Genomic DNA, 17,016 nt, shown 5'->3' with positions numbered 1-17,016 from the left:
GGTAGGCGGCCGTCTGATTTTGTTTCGCCAAGTCTGGTTAACGGTCGTTCACGGCCAGATCTCGCGTCTTCCGGATACAAAATCGGATTCACGTCCCCCCTCCAACACGTTTCTTCCAGTCTTGTCCTCCAAAGTCCAAGGCGCACACAGTTCCCTTTTACCAGGCCTTACATGCCCTCCGCAACAGCGCAGTCATTGTTCCGGTTCCTCCCAAGGAAAGGTTCAAGGGCTTTTACTCGAACCTGTTTGTGGTCCCAAAGAAGGACGGAACCATGTGTCCCATCCTAGACCTAAAGTTGTTGAACAAATTCGTCACAGTGCGCCACTTCAGGATGGAATCCCTCCGTTCCGTCATCGCTTCTCTGGAGAAAGGGGAATACCTTGCGTCAATCAACTTCAAAGACGCATATCTCCAGATTCCAATCTTCAAGTCATCAAAGATTTCTACGCTTTGTGGTCGGAGACGAACATTTTCAATTCACTGCTCTGCCCTTCGGGCTTGCCACCACCCCCAGAGTATTCACAAAAGTCATGTCAGCCGTAATGTCTATTCTACACTCCCGAGGCATGGTGATTCTACCCTACCTGGACGATCTCATCAAAGGTCCGTCCTATCGGGCTTGCGCAGAGAGCGTCAGTGTCGCCATCGACACTCTGTCTCGCCTAGGTTGGCTAGTGATCCTGGAGAAATCTTCCCCAGTTCCAACCAAGCGAATTCCCTTTTCGGGGATGATCTTGGACACTTCCCGAGGGTTGGTAATTCTCCCTCCGGAAAATATTTCCTCTCTAATACAGGGAGCACAATTGCTAACTCTTGCCCACTCTCCCTCCCTGCGGTTTGCCATGCAGGTCCTCGGGAAAATGGTGGCATCCATCGAGGCAGTGCCGTTTGCCCAATTTCACCTCCGTCCATTGCAACAGGCTTTGATCTCAGCCTGGGACAAGAATCCAGCCTCCTTGGGTCGCCGCTTTCGCCTGACACCCAGGATGAGGTGGTCTCTCAGGTGGTGGATGGCAATGTCGTCATTGGATCAGGGAAGGTCTTTTATCCCTTTACAGTGGCTGGTAGTGACCACCGACGCCAGCCTCCTTGGTTGGAGTGCGATCTTTCATCATCACACGGCTCAGGGACGTTGGTCTACTCAGGAAGCCAACCTTCCGATCGAGATGCGAGCAATAAAGCTAGCTCTTCATCAATTCCATCACCTTTTGGCCGGACGTCCCATCTGGATCCAAACAGACAATGCCACGGCTGTGACGTACATCAATCGCCAGGGAGGCATGTGAAGCAGAAGAGCGATGATCGAAGTGACGCACATTCTACAATGGGCCGAGACAAATCAATCGCTCATCTATGCAGTTCATAGAGAATTGAGCGGCGGACTTTCTCAGCCACCAGGGCATAGCCTCAGGAGAGTGGTCTCTTCACCCGGAAGTCTTTTCATCAGATTTGCCAGCGTTGGGGCACTCCAGATGTGGACCTCATGGCCTCCAGTCTAAACACCAAGGTTCCAGCATTCGTAGCCTGGTCCCGCGATCCGTTAGCCATCGGATCAGATGCTCTAGTACTTCCATGGAGCCAATTTCACCTCCCTTACATCTTTCCTCCACTTCCGCTGATCCCAAGGGTCATCTGGAAAATCAAAGCGGAAGGCATTACGATGATCCTCGTCGCTCCAGACTGGCCACGTCGAGCTTGGTATGCGGAGCTAGTACATCTAATCGCTAACGTTCCCTGGCTGTTACCGGATCGTCCAGATCTACTCTCCCAGGGACCCATTTGCCACCAGAACTCGAGAGTGCTGAGTTTTAACGGCTTGGCCATTGAATTCTGGATTCTAGCAAAGGCCGGGTTCTCGCGTCAAGTGGCATCTACCATGATCAACGCTAGGAAGACTGTTTCCATGCGTATTTACCATCACGTTTGGAAAACGTTTTCTCATGGTGTAAAGATAAGGGTCATTCGCCGGTGTTTTCCATCCCCTCCATTCTGGAGTTTCTTCAAGTGGGATTGGATTCAGACCTAGCACTGACCTGTCTAAGGCCAAATCTCAGCTCTATCCGTCCTTTTCCAGCGATGGATAGATTCCAAGCCACAGGTTAAAGACCTTCATGCAAAGAGTGTCGCATCTTGTCCCTCCATACAAGATGCCTTTGGAACCTTGGGACCTTAACTTGGTTCTCAGTGCCTTACAAGAGACCCCCTTCGAGCCGATACAGGATGTTTCTCTCTCTTCTTTCATGGAAGGTTGCCTTTCTTGTGGCAATAACATCCATCAGACGGGTCTTGGAACTTTGTCGTGCAAACCTCCATTTCTGATTTTCCACCAGGACAAGATGGTGCTCAGGACGTCCCCGTCCTTCTTGCCTAGTGTCGTCTAGGCTTTTCATCTGAATGAACACATAGTTCTGCCCTTGTTCTGTTCGGCTCCAGTCCACCGTACTGAGAAGGCTCTTCACACTTTGGACCTGGTGAGGGCTCTCAGAAAGTACATTTCCAGAACAGCGTCTTTCCTCAAATCGGATGCCCTTTTTGTGCTTCCAGAAGGTCACAGAAAAGGTCTGCCTGCTTCTAAGGCCACAATAGCCAGATGGATCTGTTTAGCGATCCAAGAAGCTTACCGTGTCAAAGGTCAGCCTATCCCGGCGAGGATTAAGGCACTCTCCACTCGGTCAGTGGGGGCTTCCTGGGCCATTCGGCACCAGGCATCGGCATAGCAAGTGTGCAAAGCTGTGACTTGGTCCAGTCTTCACACGTTTGCTATTACATCACTCATCTTCAAGCCTTCGGCAGACAGATTCTGCGATCGGCAGTTTCGCATCTCTAGGCTTCGTTTAATCAGTTAACCTTTTAAGCATTTGGTGTGCGAGGTTTCACCTGTTGTGATGCTTTCCCACCCAGGGACTGCTTTAGGACGTCCCACAGTCCTGTGTCCCCCAATGAGGCGAAGGAGAAACTGATTTTTTTGTGTACTCACCGTAAAATCCTTTTCTCAGAGCCAATCATTGGGGGGACACAGCACCCACCCTGTTAGCCGTTGGCTTGTAGTCATTGTTGGTTTTGACATATTGCAATTCTGTTTGTGAGTTCCTACTGCTTTAGCACCGAACTGGTTCATGATAGAGCCAGCAGAGGGTGTATACTGCGGAGGAGTTAACTTTTTGTGTAATTGCTTAGTGTCCTCCTAGTGGCAGCAACATAACACCCACTGTCCTGTGTCCCCCAATGATTGGCTCAGAGAAAAGGATTTTATGGTGAGTACACAAAAACTCCTGTTTTACTAGTAAGTTGAGCTTTGTTTTACCAGCTTAAGTTTATACCTGTAGTGGCAATTTTTGTTATTGATGAATTAACCCCTGGCTGCACTAAATTTTCATCAAAATTCTGCAAAAAAAAAAAATTATATGTGAGCTCAAGAAAAAAGTCCACGCAAAATAGTGCTCTACCAAAAGAATTGCTGACTTTCATTTTGTACATAATTTTCATGTGGAATTTTTTCTATAGTTTTGTAATGGCAATTCTTCCATAGATCTGTGATTTTTCACTAAATAATGCGGTATTGATTGCAGTCTCAAATCTCCTATGGCAGCTAAAGATTAAAGTTTTAACAAAAAGTTTTCTAGTTTGTGTCATTAATACACCAAAAAGGACACTTCTTGTACTTTTAGGGCACAGTCAGACGGCCGTATAAATCGGACCAATATTAGATCGCAATGCTCTGACTTGTCACAGCTCTCCCAACCTGAGTGTGATAGCGGCATAGAAATGTATCAAACCATCACGCTTGAGTTGGAGGACCCGCTGTCCAGTCTGGACATTGCTGTCCGATTTTATGCAGTGGTCCCTTATCATAACTCTACCCTATGAGCAGCTTTTTATGTTGAACGACTTTGCTTAATTCTAACCTAATGGGGATCTGTTGTGAGTTCATTCTCTGGTTCACCAGTTGTGAGTTCTCCTTCCAGACTCCCTCTGGTGGTAACAGGAGGTAGTGAGGCTGATTTGATCGGTGGAGATCTGCCACCTGAGAATGACGATTGGACCTCAGGAGTCTCAGATTGGATTTAAGACAGACGACGCCCTATTCAGTTGCTGGTGATTCCTTCTGGCTTGTCAGCTCTTGGTTTTCAGCTCTGTTCCAGTCATCTAAAGCTAAGTTTTTCTGCTAATGTTCACACTTGATTTTGTTGGTCTAATCAGTTTTTTTGGTGTGGTCAGCCAGCCCCGGCTGGGGGCTGTGCTGAATTTCCACTCTTATTTATCAGTATTTTGCCAATTTGCTTTTTGTCCCTTACTAGTTTGTTGTCTTTTTGCTCTGACTCAGAATATTTCAGAGTGCTGATATAATGGGAGAAGTCTAGTGACTTCAGGGTTAATTTTGCTATCAGAAGTGTTGGACATTATTTTTGTAGGGTTTTTTGCAGGTTGCAGACAGTGTCTTTCCTTTCCTCTCTAGTTAGTTTGGGCCCCATCGTTTACTCAGCCTATTTTCCTGCCTGTGTTTGTGCCTTCATCTTGTTTCACCGTCAATACATGTGTGGGGGCTATCTATTCCTTTGCGGTCTGCTCTGGGGCATTTAGTTTTCCCCTTTTCATGCTTCAGGCTTATTTAGTCCTCCGGCTATGACGAAGCGTCTAGGAACATCGTAGGTACGCTCCACGGCTGCTGCTAGTTGTGTGGTAGGATCAGGGATCTGCAAGCTGCATAGTTACCAACCTCTCTGGTTTTCTGTGACTTAGCTTGTTTTGTTTTTTTTTCTCCTCGGTGCCCCATTCATAACAGGGATCTAACAGTAAGTCACCTAAATTTCTCCTATATGCTTAAATAAATGTGATAAAACGGAGAGGGCGCTGTATGTACCCGAAAGGCTCCTAAATCAAATAACCTCTGTTGCTATATGCTAAAATCATATCTTTCAAAATTTGAGTAGCCAGATCCTCCCACCCCTGTCACTCAAAGTCTTTAATACTACAATAAAATATACACAGGTACAGAAATATTTGGACAGTGACCAAATCTTTGTGATTTCAGCTCTGCAGGACACTATTTTGGATTTCAAATGAAACAACTCAGATGTAATTGAATTGGAGACTTTCAGGTTTAATTACAGGGGTTGAACAAAAACATCCTGTGAAAACATTTAGGAATTGCAGCCATTTCGCTCTCACCCATGACAGCACCACGGAGAGGGGATCCGCCCTTCAGGGACAGGAACCTACAGATAAAAAGGGCGGCACCTCTCCTCCACCCCCAGTTGGGTTCCTGTCCCTGACGCGTGACCTACAGGATTGCGGTACCTGACAAGGATATCCGGGGCTGACCTGTCCGGTTGTTGGCAGCGGGGGGCCCCTGTCACGACGGGTGCGGTGCCCAAAGCCACCACCGCTAGGGCCGATATGGTCTGCAGGGGGGGGGGGGGGGGGAGGACGGAGCCGCTGCTCCAGAAACAGGGACCCGGGATACACGTGCGGGCAGTGCCACGGTACAGAGGTGTACCAAGATAGTCGCTGCCCCGGAAATGGACGACAACTTCCGGGTCCCTGGGTCGGCGCATGCGCGGTGCGCGCTCCCCGGGAGAAGCGGTGCAGGATGGGAGCGGATGTGACGTCACACGCTGGGAAATTCAAAAAAGTGCCTGAGAATACTCCTGACTGGGAGCGTCCTGTACATAATGGAGGATAGCGACCAGCAGCAGGAGCAGCAGCCCAGGCAGCAGCAGCACCACCACCGGCAAAAGGAGCGGGACAGGTGTGACGGCCATTCCAGTAGCCACTCCACGCAGCGCATCATGTCAGCTGCAAGGAGCAAGTCAACCTGTATAGGACCTGATTCCACCTCCCAAACCGGTACCTGCAACCGCGCATACCTGGGTGAGTGATCTTCGAGAATGTTCACCATTGTAATAGGCTTCCTTTCCTTTATTAGGGAAAGAAGGGGAAAAGGAAGAACAGGGAATGCCTTACCAATATCATGGGATAAGAAGCTCTGCGAATCTTGCATACAAGAAGTGACTTGTGAGGAGACCCCGGATTTCGCCTATGAACTAAGAGCCGTAATCAGATCGGAGGTTCAGAGTGCCCTTACATCCCTAAAACAGGGGGATAAAATAAAAAAGGACACTGTAGAGGGTTCCTGCTATGATTGGGTCACCGAGGAGGAAAGCAAGACCAAACTAAGCCACAGAAAACCAGAGAGGTTGGTAACCAGGGCTGTGGAGTCGGAGTCGGTGCTCATTTTGGTGGAGTCGGTATAAAATGGACCGACTCCGACTCCTAAAATATATAATAAATTGGGTACAGTAATTCAATGCAGGATGTGCTGAATATTTTTTCATAGGAGTTTGGGAAAGTTATGAAATGTCCTATAAATGGCTGTTATATTCCTGATCTAAGGCTACATTCACACACAGCGTTTTTCCTGTGTTTTTTGAGGATACGTTTTTCAGCTGCAAAAGCTGATCATCTTTTTAAAAAACTGCATCACCTGAAAGGTTTTTGAGCTCATAGATAATGTTTTCAATAGCAGAGCAGATTTCTAATCTGCTTTTATCTATCCATTTATCCATATCTGTCTATCCATATCGTATCTGTACCAAAAAGAATGAAAACCGGGTAGTACACCAATATATATTCTGTTCTATCTAAATATCTTGATTATTGGATCATAAAAATGATTAAATGTCTGAGGTTCACATTGTACTACAATACATTTTTCACTTAAATATAAGCAATATGTGTGGGAGTCAGAGTCGTGGAGTCGGAGTTGGTGTAAGGGAAATTGAGGAGTCGGAGTCACAGGTTTGGCTTACCGACTCCACAACCCTGTTGGTAACTAAGCGGATTGCAGACCCCTGATCCTATCCACAAAACTAGCAGTCGCTGTGGAGCGTACCTGCGATGATCCTAGACGCCTCGACACAGCTGGAGAACTAAATAAACCTAAAGCAAGAAAGGGGAAATCTGAACTGCCCCAGAGCAGACTCCAAAGGAATAGATAGCCCCCAAACATATATTGTCGGTGAGACAAGATGAAAACAGAAACGCAGGTAGGAAAATAGACTGAGCAAACGATGGGGCCCACACTAACTAGACAGGACAGGAAAGACTGTCTGCAATCACGCAAAAAATGCCCAACACGTCTGATAGAAAAATACTGAAGTCACTAGACTTCACCCACTATATCAGCACTCTGGTATATTCTGAAAGCAGAGCAAAAAGAGGCCAATCTAATAAGGGACAAAAACAAACTGGCACAAGCAGTAACATAAGGATGGAAATTCAGCACAGCCCCAGCAGGAGCTGGCTGAACACACAAAACTGAAAGACAAAACCAGATCAAATGTGAACAATAGCAATGAACACTTAGTATCCAGCTCAGTCCCTGCATGCTCAGCTAAGACCTCAGGAGGCAGGAAAAAATCACCAGCAGGGATAGAGGGAGTCGGCTGTCTTAAATCCAGTCAGAGACTCCAGATCTCCAGTCATCCTCATTATCAGGTGGCAGGCCTCTGCTAATTAGATCAGCTCCATTACCTCCAGTAACCACCAGAGGGAGCCCGGAAAGAGAACTCTCGACCCCTCTGTCAATATAACCAGCTCCACTACCTTTACTAGTAACCAGAGGTAGGCCAGAAAGCGAATTCACAACTGGTTCCCAGTTAGATCCCTCGACATCAGGGGAAATTACCTCTTATACCTCTGACTCCTGCTCCTCAGGTGAGGAAACTGGAGGACGTCATTGTTTTCCCCTAGAAGAGGTAGACGCACTGGTAAAAGCAGTAAGGTCTACCATGGGGGTGTTGGACCCTCGTACTGATAGATCAGTTCAGGACATAATGTTCGGGGGACTGGGCCAAAAGAATCGCAGGGTGTTCCCACTAAATGAGAATGTACAGGGCCTAATCACAAAAGAATGGGAGAAGCCGAACAGGAAGAACTCCACAGTCCCTTCCCTTAAAAGAAAATATCCCTTCAATGAAAAGGCGTCCACATCTTGGGACAAGGCCGTGAAGCTCGAAGTAGCCCTCGCCAAGGCCTCAAAAAAAGTTTGCCCTCCCCTTTGAGGACATGGGTACTCTCAAAGACCCCTTAGACAAAAAGACTGACACCTTCCTCAAAGGGGCTTTGGAAGCAGCAGGAGGGAATCTTAGGCCGACCATAGCGGCAACATGTACCTCCAGAGCCCTAATGGTATGGGTTGACCAACTCGAGAAGCAGCTATGGGAAGGCACACCAAAAGATAAGATTCTGGAATCTATCCTAGTAATAAGAGGAGCTGCGGCCTTCTTGGCGGACTCATCGACCGACTCAGTCCTTTATCATCCAAAGCAGCAGTACTGTCGAATGCAGCCCGAAGAACATTAGGACTTAAATGCTGGCCAGGGGACTTACAAACTAAAATGAAGCTGTGCTCCATCCCCTGTGAAGGGAAGTTCCTATTCGGTGAGACACTAGATGATATCCTCCAGAAGGCAGGGGATAAGAAGTGGTTTCCAAACCTGGGGCCGGCAGCGTTTAAGAGGTCCTTTTGGAACAAAAAGTTCTTTCAGAGAAGGCCACAGAGGGAACAGAAGTGGGACGAGGGAATAAGGAGAGATAGAGGGTTCCTCTTCGGTAACTCTTCCCAAGATAAGAAGCCCTCTAAGTGACAGTTTTCCCAGGGTGGGGGGAGATTAACCCTTTTCCTTCCAGCCTGGAGGAAAATCTCAAACAGCCCTTCGATATTAAATCTGATCGAGTCGGGCCTAAGGGTAGACTTTCTTTCTCTCCCACTTCAAAAATACATGGTGACTCCACTAAGATCCTCTACACGAGAGCAAAAAGCTCTAGAATGCAAGGTCCTATGTTTAGTAAAAAAAAGGAGTCCTCCAGCAGGTTCCCCTTCAGGAGGCGGGCAGAGGGTTCTATTCCCCTCTTTTTTTCAGTGACCAAACCGGACGGCACATTCCGAACAATCATAAATCTAAGGAAACTAAAGGGATTCGTCAAAAATCAAAGATTCAAAATGGAGTCAATCAAGTCCACCATCAAAATCCTGTTTCCTAACTGCTTCATGACAGTTTTAGACCTCAGCGACGCGTACTATCACATCCCCATTCACACAGACTCCCGAAAATACCTCAGACTAGCTGTCTCTATAGATCTCGAGATAAGGGAATTCCAATACAGGGCCTTGCCGTTAGGAAAATCTATAGCCCCACGGGTATTCACAAAACTATAGTGGCAGAAATGATGGCCCACCTAAGGGAACAAGACATATTAATAATCTCATATCTGGACGTCTTCTTAAAAAATACTTAATTAGTAACATTTCCCACATGTCTACTTTATATCAGCACAATTTTGGAACCAAAAAATTTTTTTGTTAAGTTATAAGGGTTAAAAGTTAACCAGCGATTTTTCATTTCTCCTTCGCCTCATTGGGGGACACAGGACCATGGGTGTTATGCTGCTGCCACTAGGACACTAAGCAAATACACAAAAAAAATGGACTACTCCTCTGCAGTATACACCCTCTGCTGGCTCTATCCTGAACCAGTTCTTGCTTAGTGTCTGTAGGAGGCACTAGGGTCTGGCTTCAGACCCCGACGTTATTTTAATTTTTACATTTTACCTTTTTACTTTTTTTTTCAAAGGATTGAAGGGGCGACAGGGCCTTTCAAGGTCCCAGTCTCCCAAAATCATCAACAGGCGGGCACGTGGAGTGTCGTCTCCCCGTATCCCCTCCTGCAACCTCAACGCCGGCCTGGGTTCTCGTTAGGGGCGACAGATCCCTTCAATGGGTCCGCTCTCTTCACATCAACAACAGACAGGAACATGGGATGTCGCCCCCATGTACCCCCTTCTGGATCCACGTTCTTCAGCTGGACATGCCAGCTCGCCTCACCACTCCTGACAAAAAAAAAATTACCTCAGGAGCTTGCCTCACCACTCCTGACAAGAAAAATGACCTCAGGTAACAGGCAGAGGCTCCATGCGGCGTCCGTGCACCACTGCCCGAAAGTGGATGGTGACTGGAGGCGAACAAAACCTCTCCAACTCCCTATCAAAGGGAAGGTGGATTGAGAAGGATCTGTGCGGCTCACAATCCTAACATACGGCAGAACCAGGCGCCACAGACCACCCGGCTCTGCTGTATCCCCTCTCAGCTGTCGGCAGGGGGAGAAATGGGGCTCCCTCTGATGTCCTTCAGTTGTCCAGGTCTCTAGGGGGTTTTGTGCACAAGGGCTAATGCGTTCCAGCACGCGGCCCAGGCGCCGCTGCGCCATTGCTGTGACACCGCCGCGGCCCCGGCAGTGCCGCTGCCGAAAATTTAACCCGCGACTTCTGACTGGGTAGGCCAAGCTCCGCCCACCCAGCGGCTCTGCCCACTTTTCTTGGCGCCTCACGCTCTGAGCGAGCAGTGCTGCGGCCACATCCTGGCCCTGACTCCGCCCCCTTCGACCGGCGCTTCTCGTTCCTCAAAGTGCCGTCTTGTCCTGGTACTGTCATACAGCTGGGGCACGGGCACAGGGCCTGGGGAAGCCGGTACTCAGCGCTTAACTCCTTCACGGCAGCAGCTGTTAAGCAGCATCATCATACGGGCACTATGTCACATTCAAGGACATACCAGAAAGCACACACAATGGTGTATGCTTTAGGTGCCGCTTGGAAGGCCCACATTATCACGCAGACGCCATATGGCAATCTGGACAGCCTGCAACCCCCCATGCATACTAGATCCCCTGCTAATGCCGACCCTAGTGGGCTTAGTCCGCCCTAAAGGGCCACGTCTCTGGCATCAAAGGAGTGGACTATTACATGGCCTCTTTGGCTAAGGCTATAGATCCGGTAGCCTCACGGGAGTCTTTCTCAGGGCCGGACTGCGGCGCAGAGTGACTACAGGATTGCACATCCACAGTGCAGACTGTTTCCCAGACACTTGTGCCTCGACGCCTGCAATCCCTGTTTCACGTTTCCCCTCACCAGTAGTTTGCACGAACACGACTCGGAATACGTGTCTTATGTGGCTGTAGACCCGGACTCGCTGAGTACCAGGAGTCTCTACATCCTTTAATTGATGCAGTTAATAGTGTCCTGAAAGTATAAGAAGCACCCGGTACTAGTCTGGATCACACCTGTCTTTCAAAAACCAAACGAGGCATAGAAGTTGCTCAGACAAGCGCTTCACAGGGCAAAAGCCACTGGAAGCCAGGTACCCTTTTTTGCATCAAAGGAGTGGACTAAGTCCCCTGCAGTGGATCCACCATATCACTGCTCGCTTCCAAAGCTCTCCTGCCTCTCTCGGACTGCTCGTCCATTAGAAACCCCTCTGATCGACAGACAATCTTGCTCGGTCAGCCTTTCAGGCTGCTGGAGCAGCACTCTTCCCTTCCTTTACCGCCACATAGTGGCAAGGCCTATAGTAGCCTGGGCGAAGCCTCTAGCTAAGACTGGTTCAGACTCCCGTAGCGGTCAGTCTAGCTTACCACATTGCCCGAGCCAGAAATTTCATTGCCCGAGCCGGGGATTACGTTGTGCATGCCTCCCTAGAGGCAGCTAACTGTGTTGCATTTGTAGCTGCAAACACCATTACCATCAGGAGAGCCCTATGGCTCCAGGAGTAGCGAGCACACTTCTCTTCCAAGAAATCCCTATCCTCCCTGCCTTACCAGAGCGGGCGTTTGTTCAGGAATAACTTGACCAAATTATCTTAGACCCTACTGGAGGAACAAGCAAATTTCTCCCACAACTTAGGCTCAGTCGCCTCCTTTTGGAATCTGCACCATGTTCACTTCTGGCCTTTTTTGCAGTACCTTAAGCTGGTCATCCGCAAACGCTTCCTCTACCTCGGCCCATCTCCTGCCTACTCAGGGATAGGAGTTCTCAAACTTCATTCAAGCCCGCTCATTCCTGGAGAAACTTACCCTCCTGGTTCGGACACAAGGGTACCTCTCCCCGCAAGTTTTCTGTTCACTCTCTCGCTCCGGTATCCGGAGAACATAGGACGGGGAGTCTTCTTTCTTTACACAGACGCATATCTTCAGGTCTGGCTGGCAGTCGTTCAAGACCAATGGGTCTGAGATCTGGTGTCCTCTGGATACAAAATAGATTTCGCATCTCCCCTGCTAACAAGCTTCTTCCAGTCGCATTTTTCCGAGGACAGAGGCGCATGCAGTTCCATTTTTCCAAACCATATACGCTCTCCGCAACAATGGAGTCATGTTCCTTATGGGAAAGGTTCGAAGAGTTTTAATAGAACCTATTCGTAGTCCCAAAGAAGGGACGGAGCCATGCGTCCCATCCTAGATTTAAAGCTGTTAATAGATCGTTAAAGGGCGTCATTTCAGATTGGAATCTCTCCGGTCTGTTATCACCTCGTTGGAAACGAGGGAATATCTTGCGTCTTTTGACATCAAGGACACATACCTCACAATACAATTTTCTCAGGTCACCAAACCTTTCTGCACTTTACCATCGGAGACGAACATTTTCACTTCAAGGCCTTGCCCTTCGGTCTCACCACTGCCCCAGACCGTTCACCAGGGTCAGGGCTGCCGTCATGTCCTTTCTGCGCTCTCGGGGCGTGGTAATTCTGCCTTACCCCTCATCAAGGGATTGTCCCTGCAGGCCTTTGCGGAGAGTGTCAATGTCACGGTGGACACACTCTCTCGCTCTCTCTCTCTCATCTGGGTTGGCTTGTGGACCTAAACAAGTCCTCTACAGCCCCATCCCAGCAGATCTGTTTTTTGGAGATGATCATGGGCACTTCCCCAAGAAGTGTCCGGCTTTTTCGACGGATACAAAAAACGTTACAGTCACCGTTTTTTCCAGACGCCGGATCGCGTCACATTGCCGGATCCGGCGAAAATCGGATGAAACGCATGGCCATCCGGCTCGATCCGGCTCTAATGCAAGTCAATGGGGGGGAAACTGGATCCGGCATTGCATTTCGACGGATCCGGTTTTAGTCAAAAGCGCCGGATCGCGCCTGAAGCAGAAAACCTGATGTGTGAAAGAGGCCTTACAGTTGCCCTGATTGTATGGACCAGCCATAATGTTAAGTGTGTAACAGTACAGACACAGAGGGCTAATGGATGCATAAAGCATGTGTGAACATGATGCGGGAAATCTGGTTATGGTAAAACTTTTGGCTGTGCCACACAGGGATAGATTAGGTTAATGTGGTGAGGCGATAGGCCAGTCTGAATAAATGTGTTTTCAGGGCACGCTTAAAATTGTGGGGATTGGGGACTAATCGTATTGACCTGGGAAGTGCATTCCAAAGAATTGGCGTGGCACGTGTAAAGTCTTGGAGACGGGAGTGGGAGGTTCTGACTATTGAGGATACTAACCTCAGGTCATCAGCAGAACGGAGGGCGCGGGTAGGGTGGTATACTGAAACAAGGGAGGAGATGTAGGGTGGTGCTGAGCCATGGAGGGCTTTGTGGGTGAGGGTAATAAGTTTATACTGAATTCTGGAGTGGATGGGTAGCCAGTGTAATGACTGGCACAAGGTAGAGGCATCGGTGTAACGATTGGTGAGGAATATGATCCTGGCTGCAGCATTCAAGACAGATTGGAGAGGGGAGAGTTTGGTAAGAGGGAGACCGATTAGAAGAGAGTTACAATAGTCAAGACGAAAATGAATAAGAGAAACAGTAAGAGTTTTTGCAGAGTCAAAAGTAAGAAAAGGTCGAATTCTAGAAATGTTTTTGAGGTTCAGATGACAAGAGCGAGCCAGTGATCGAATGTGGGGGGCAAAGGAAAGCTCAGAATCAAGCATGACCCCAAGTACTGAAGTCCCTGGTGGTGTGAACTGTTGTATCACCAGGGAGCATACTCAGTGTCAGCAATGAAGATGGCCAAGTGGTCTAAGGCGCTGCGTTCAGGTTGCAGTCGCCCGTGGGTTCGAATCCCACTTTTTTTAAGAAAATAAACCTAGAATAAGTGGCAGCGTCTGTAATAAGTCTCCAGGTCTTATAACCTAATGTATTCACCATAAATATTTATATGTGTGTCTATACAGTTGGTGTATATATGTGTGAGTATATTTTTGTGTATGTATGTGTGTATATTATTGATGTATTATTGTTATATGTGTGTATATATGTAGGTTTGTGTGTGTGTAATATATATATATATTGTATATACACAAACTTTAGACATATTTATATTTTATACCAGCTAAATATAAGCAAAAGTCTGATATATACAATATATAACTTCATTCTAACCCAAAAAGCAGCTGGACTCCTAGCCCCCCAACATTTAACCTCCAGATATGGGAATTACACGCATTATGTACAATTACCGGTAAACAAGTTGTTAAAAAGCATGCCGACATCCGGGAACCTTTCAGAGCGCCGTCATACGCTCTCCCAACTGAGTTAACGTCGTCCACATGAGCTCTAATTGTCACTTCCTTATATGAGTGCACTATAGAGAAGCCTGGGCTTAAAGGAACAGTACAATTTAGAATCCTAGAAAGTTAGCATTGGAAGGGACCACCAGGGTCATCCTGTCCAACCTCCTGCTCAATGCAGGAGTCACTAAACCAGGGTCGGACTGGGGTGTCTAGGGCCCACCAAGGGAATTAATTTTAGGGGCCCACCTACAGTAATGTACAACTCAACATTTAAGCTTTGAGACCACGGAATTACACCATGGGTTCTTTTGCCGTATATCCCACGCCAAAACCTGCATCATTTCAGCATCCTAATTCTACTAAAAGCTGCACCGTTGTTCATATGCTGCAGATCTTTCCGCACTACGATTCATTTACTCCTTTAGGGCCGCAGGCCTGTTTTCACCTTAATGCCCAGGCCATTTTTTGCAAATCTGACCTGTGTTACTTTGAAGTTAAAAAGTGACCCCATTTTGGAATCTACACCCCCAAGGATTGACGTAGGGGGTATAGTGATCACTTTGTCCCAACAAGCGTTCCATGGTAGATGCTACACAACCCAGCCAATCGAAGCGTTCGTATCTGCAGGGGGGGCTAAAATTTGCCCGGATCAGCCAGGCAGCGTTGCTGCCTGCCGGTCTTAGCGGCGAAAGCCTCCCGATACCCATGTGATTAGCTGCGGGGACCGACGGAACCCCGCGCCGTACATCTACGGCACTGGTCCCCTAAGGGTTAAATTCTCAGAATGGAAATCGCATTGAGCTATCGCATTAACATCTGTGGCAAAACGCCAAGGCTCAGCATCGCATTTCTGCCACTGATTGAGCTGTTAAATCCACATCTTTAAAATTTGACATGGATCTGTCAGGTGAAAAAGCCATGTGAATGAGGTCTCATTAACCTGTGCATTTTTAGCTCACTCTACATTGTGCAAACAGGAACAATATTCTGCATTTATCTATATCCAGGTTAGTTAACCCTTAGGCAATTGAATGTTTATTTTTACTGGTAACTATCTTATATGGTAGCAGGGTAGAAATAAAATTCATGGTGGCCATATTTGGGATCTGCCCCAGGCAGAGGGGGGCACACTACACAGCCCAAGCAGAGGGGGGCACACTACAAGGCCCTGGCAGAGGGGGGCCCACTACATGGCACGGTGGAGGGGGGCCACTACATATGACCCGGTGGAGGGGCCCACTACGCAGACCAGGCAGAGAGCGGCCCACTACACAGACCAGGCAGAGAGTGGCGCCGACCCATCACACAGACCAGGCAGAGGGGGGCCCATCACACAGACCAGGCAGAGGGGGGCCCACCACACAGACCAGGCAGAGGGGGGACCATCACACAGACTAGGCAGAGGGGGGCCCACCACACAGACCAGGCAGAGGGGGGACCATCACACAGACCAGGCAGAGGGGGGCCCACCACACAGACCAGGCAGAGGGGGCCCACCACACAGACCAGGCAGAGAGTGGCGCCGGCCCACCACACAGACCAGGCAGAGGGGGGCCCATCACACAGACCAGGCAGAGGGGGGCCCACCACACAGACCAGGCAGAGGGGGGACCATCACACAGACCAGGCAGAGGGGGGCCCACCACACAGACCAGGCAGAGGGGGGCCCACCACACAGACCAGGCAGAGGGGGGCCCATTACAAGGCCCAGCGCTAGATGCCATTCCTGTACATTGGCGGCAGTGGCACTGCACTTTTACTTACATTAATGCAGAAGCAGCAGCAGGCAGCAGCGCTGGATAGCAGTCACAGGCAGCCGAGGTGGTTCTGCAGAGGCAGCGACGCGTTGTCCCGGGCTGCACACACACAGAGAAGACGCGGTCACGTGAGGGACACCAGGGGTGGAGTCGGCGCTGCTTTCCTGCCCTGTGTGCTGTGTGGCTGAGTCGAATGGCGGAGGCGGGTGCCGCACTGTACGGGCGGGCCAGGGGCCGGGCAGACGTAATCGCGGCAGTGCCGGCGCCGCGGTACTGCTCTGACTGCAGCTTCTACTTGGATGATCTGATTCACAGGTACGAGCGGCCGGGCCGCGAGCGGGCTTGTTCAGTGACATTCATGGTCGGGCGGGGGCGGGGCCCACCGAGGGATCCAACGGTACCTCGGTGGGCCAGTCCGAGCCTGCACTAAACCATCTCACACAGAAGTCTGTCCAGCCTCTGTATGAAGACTTCCATGGAAGGAGAACTCCCCACCTCTTGTGGCAGCCTGTTACACTCACTGATCACCATCACTGTCAAAAAGTTACTTATAATATCTAATCTGTATCTTCTCCCTTTCCGTTTTATTGATCGTAACACCGAAACTAGAACAATGTTTCTTCATGTATTTATTATTCATCTGAGACTTTATTTATTAAACAAATTCACTTGACTTATTATCTGATATAACGGCTTCCGGTATTTATTTTTTTAAAGAATATGTATGAAATAATTCAAATTAATAAGTAAATTAATTATTGGATTAACTAAAAAATTAATTCAATTGAAACCACACGACTGGATTAACCCCTTCCTAACATCAGACATACTATCCCGTCCATGGGACCCGGGCCCCTATGCCCATGGACGGGATAGTACGTCTACCGCGATCAGCGGCGCCCACGTGGTGA

This window comes from Dendrobates tinctorius, unplaced genomic scaffold (genome assembly GCF_039654945.1).
Source record: "Dendrobates tinctorius isolate UK_male_01 unplaced genomic scaffold, ASM3965494v1 ptg000086l, whole genome shotgun sequence".
NCBI classification, from domain to species: domain Eukaryota; kingdom Metazoa; phylum Chordata; class Amphibia; order Anura; family Dendrobatidae; genus Dendrobates; species Dendrobates tinctorius.
The sequence above is the reverse complement of the archived record's forward strand: the minus strand, read 5'-3'. Positions refer to the sequence as shown.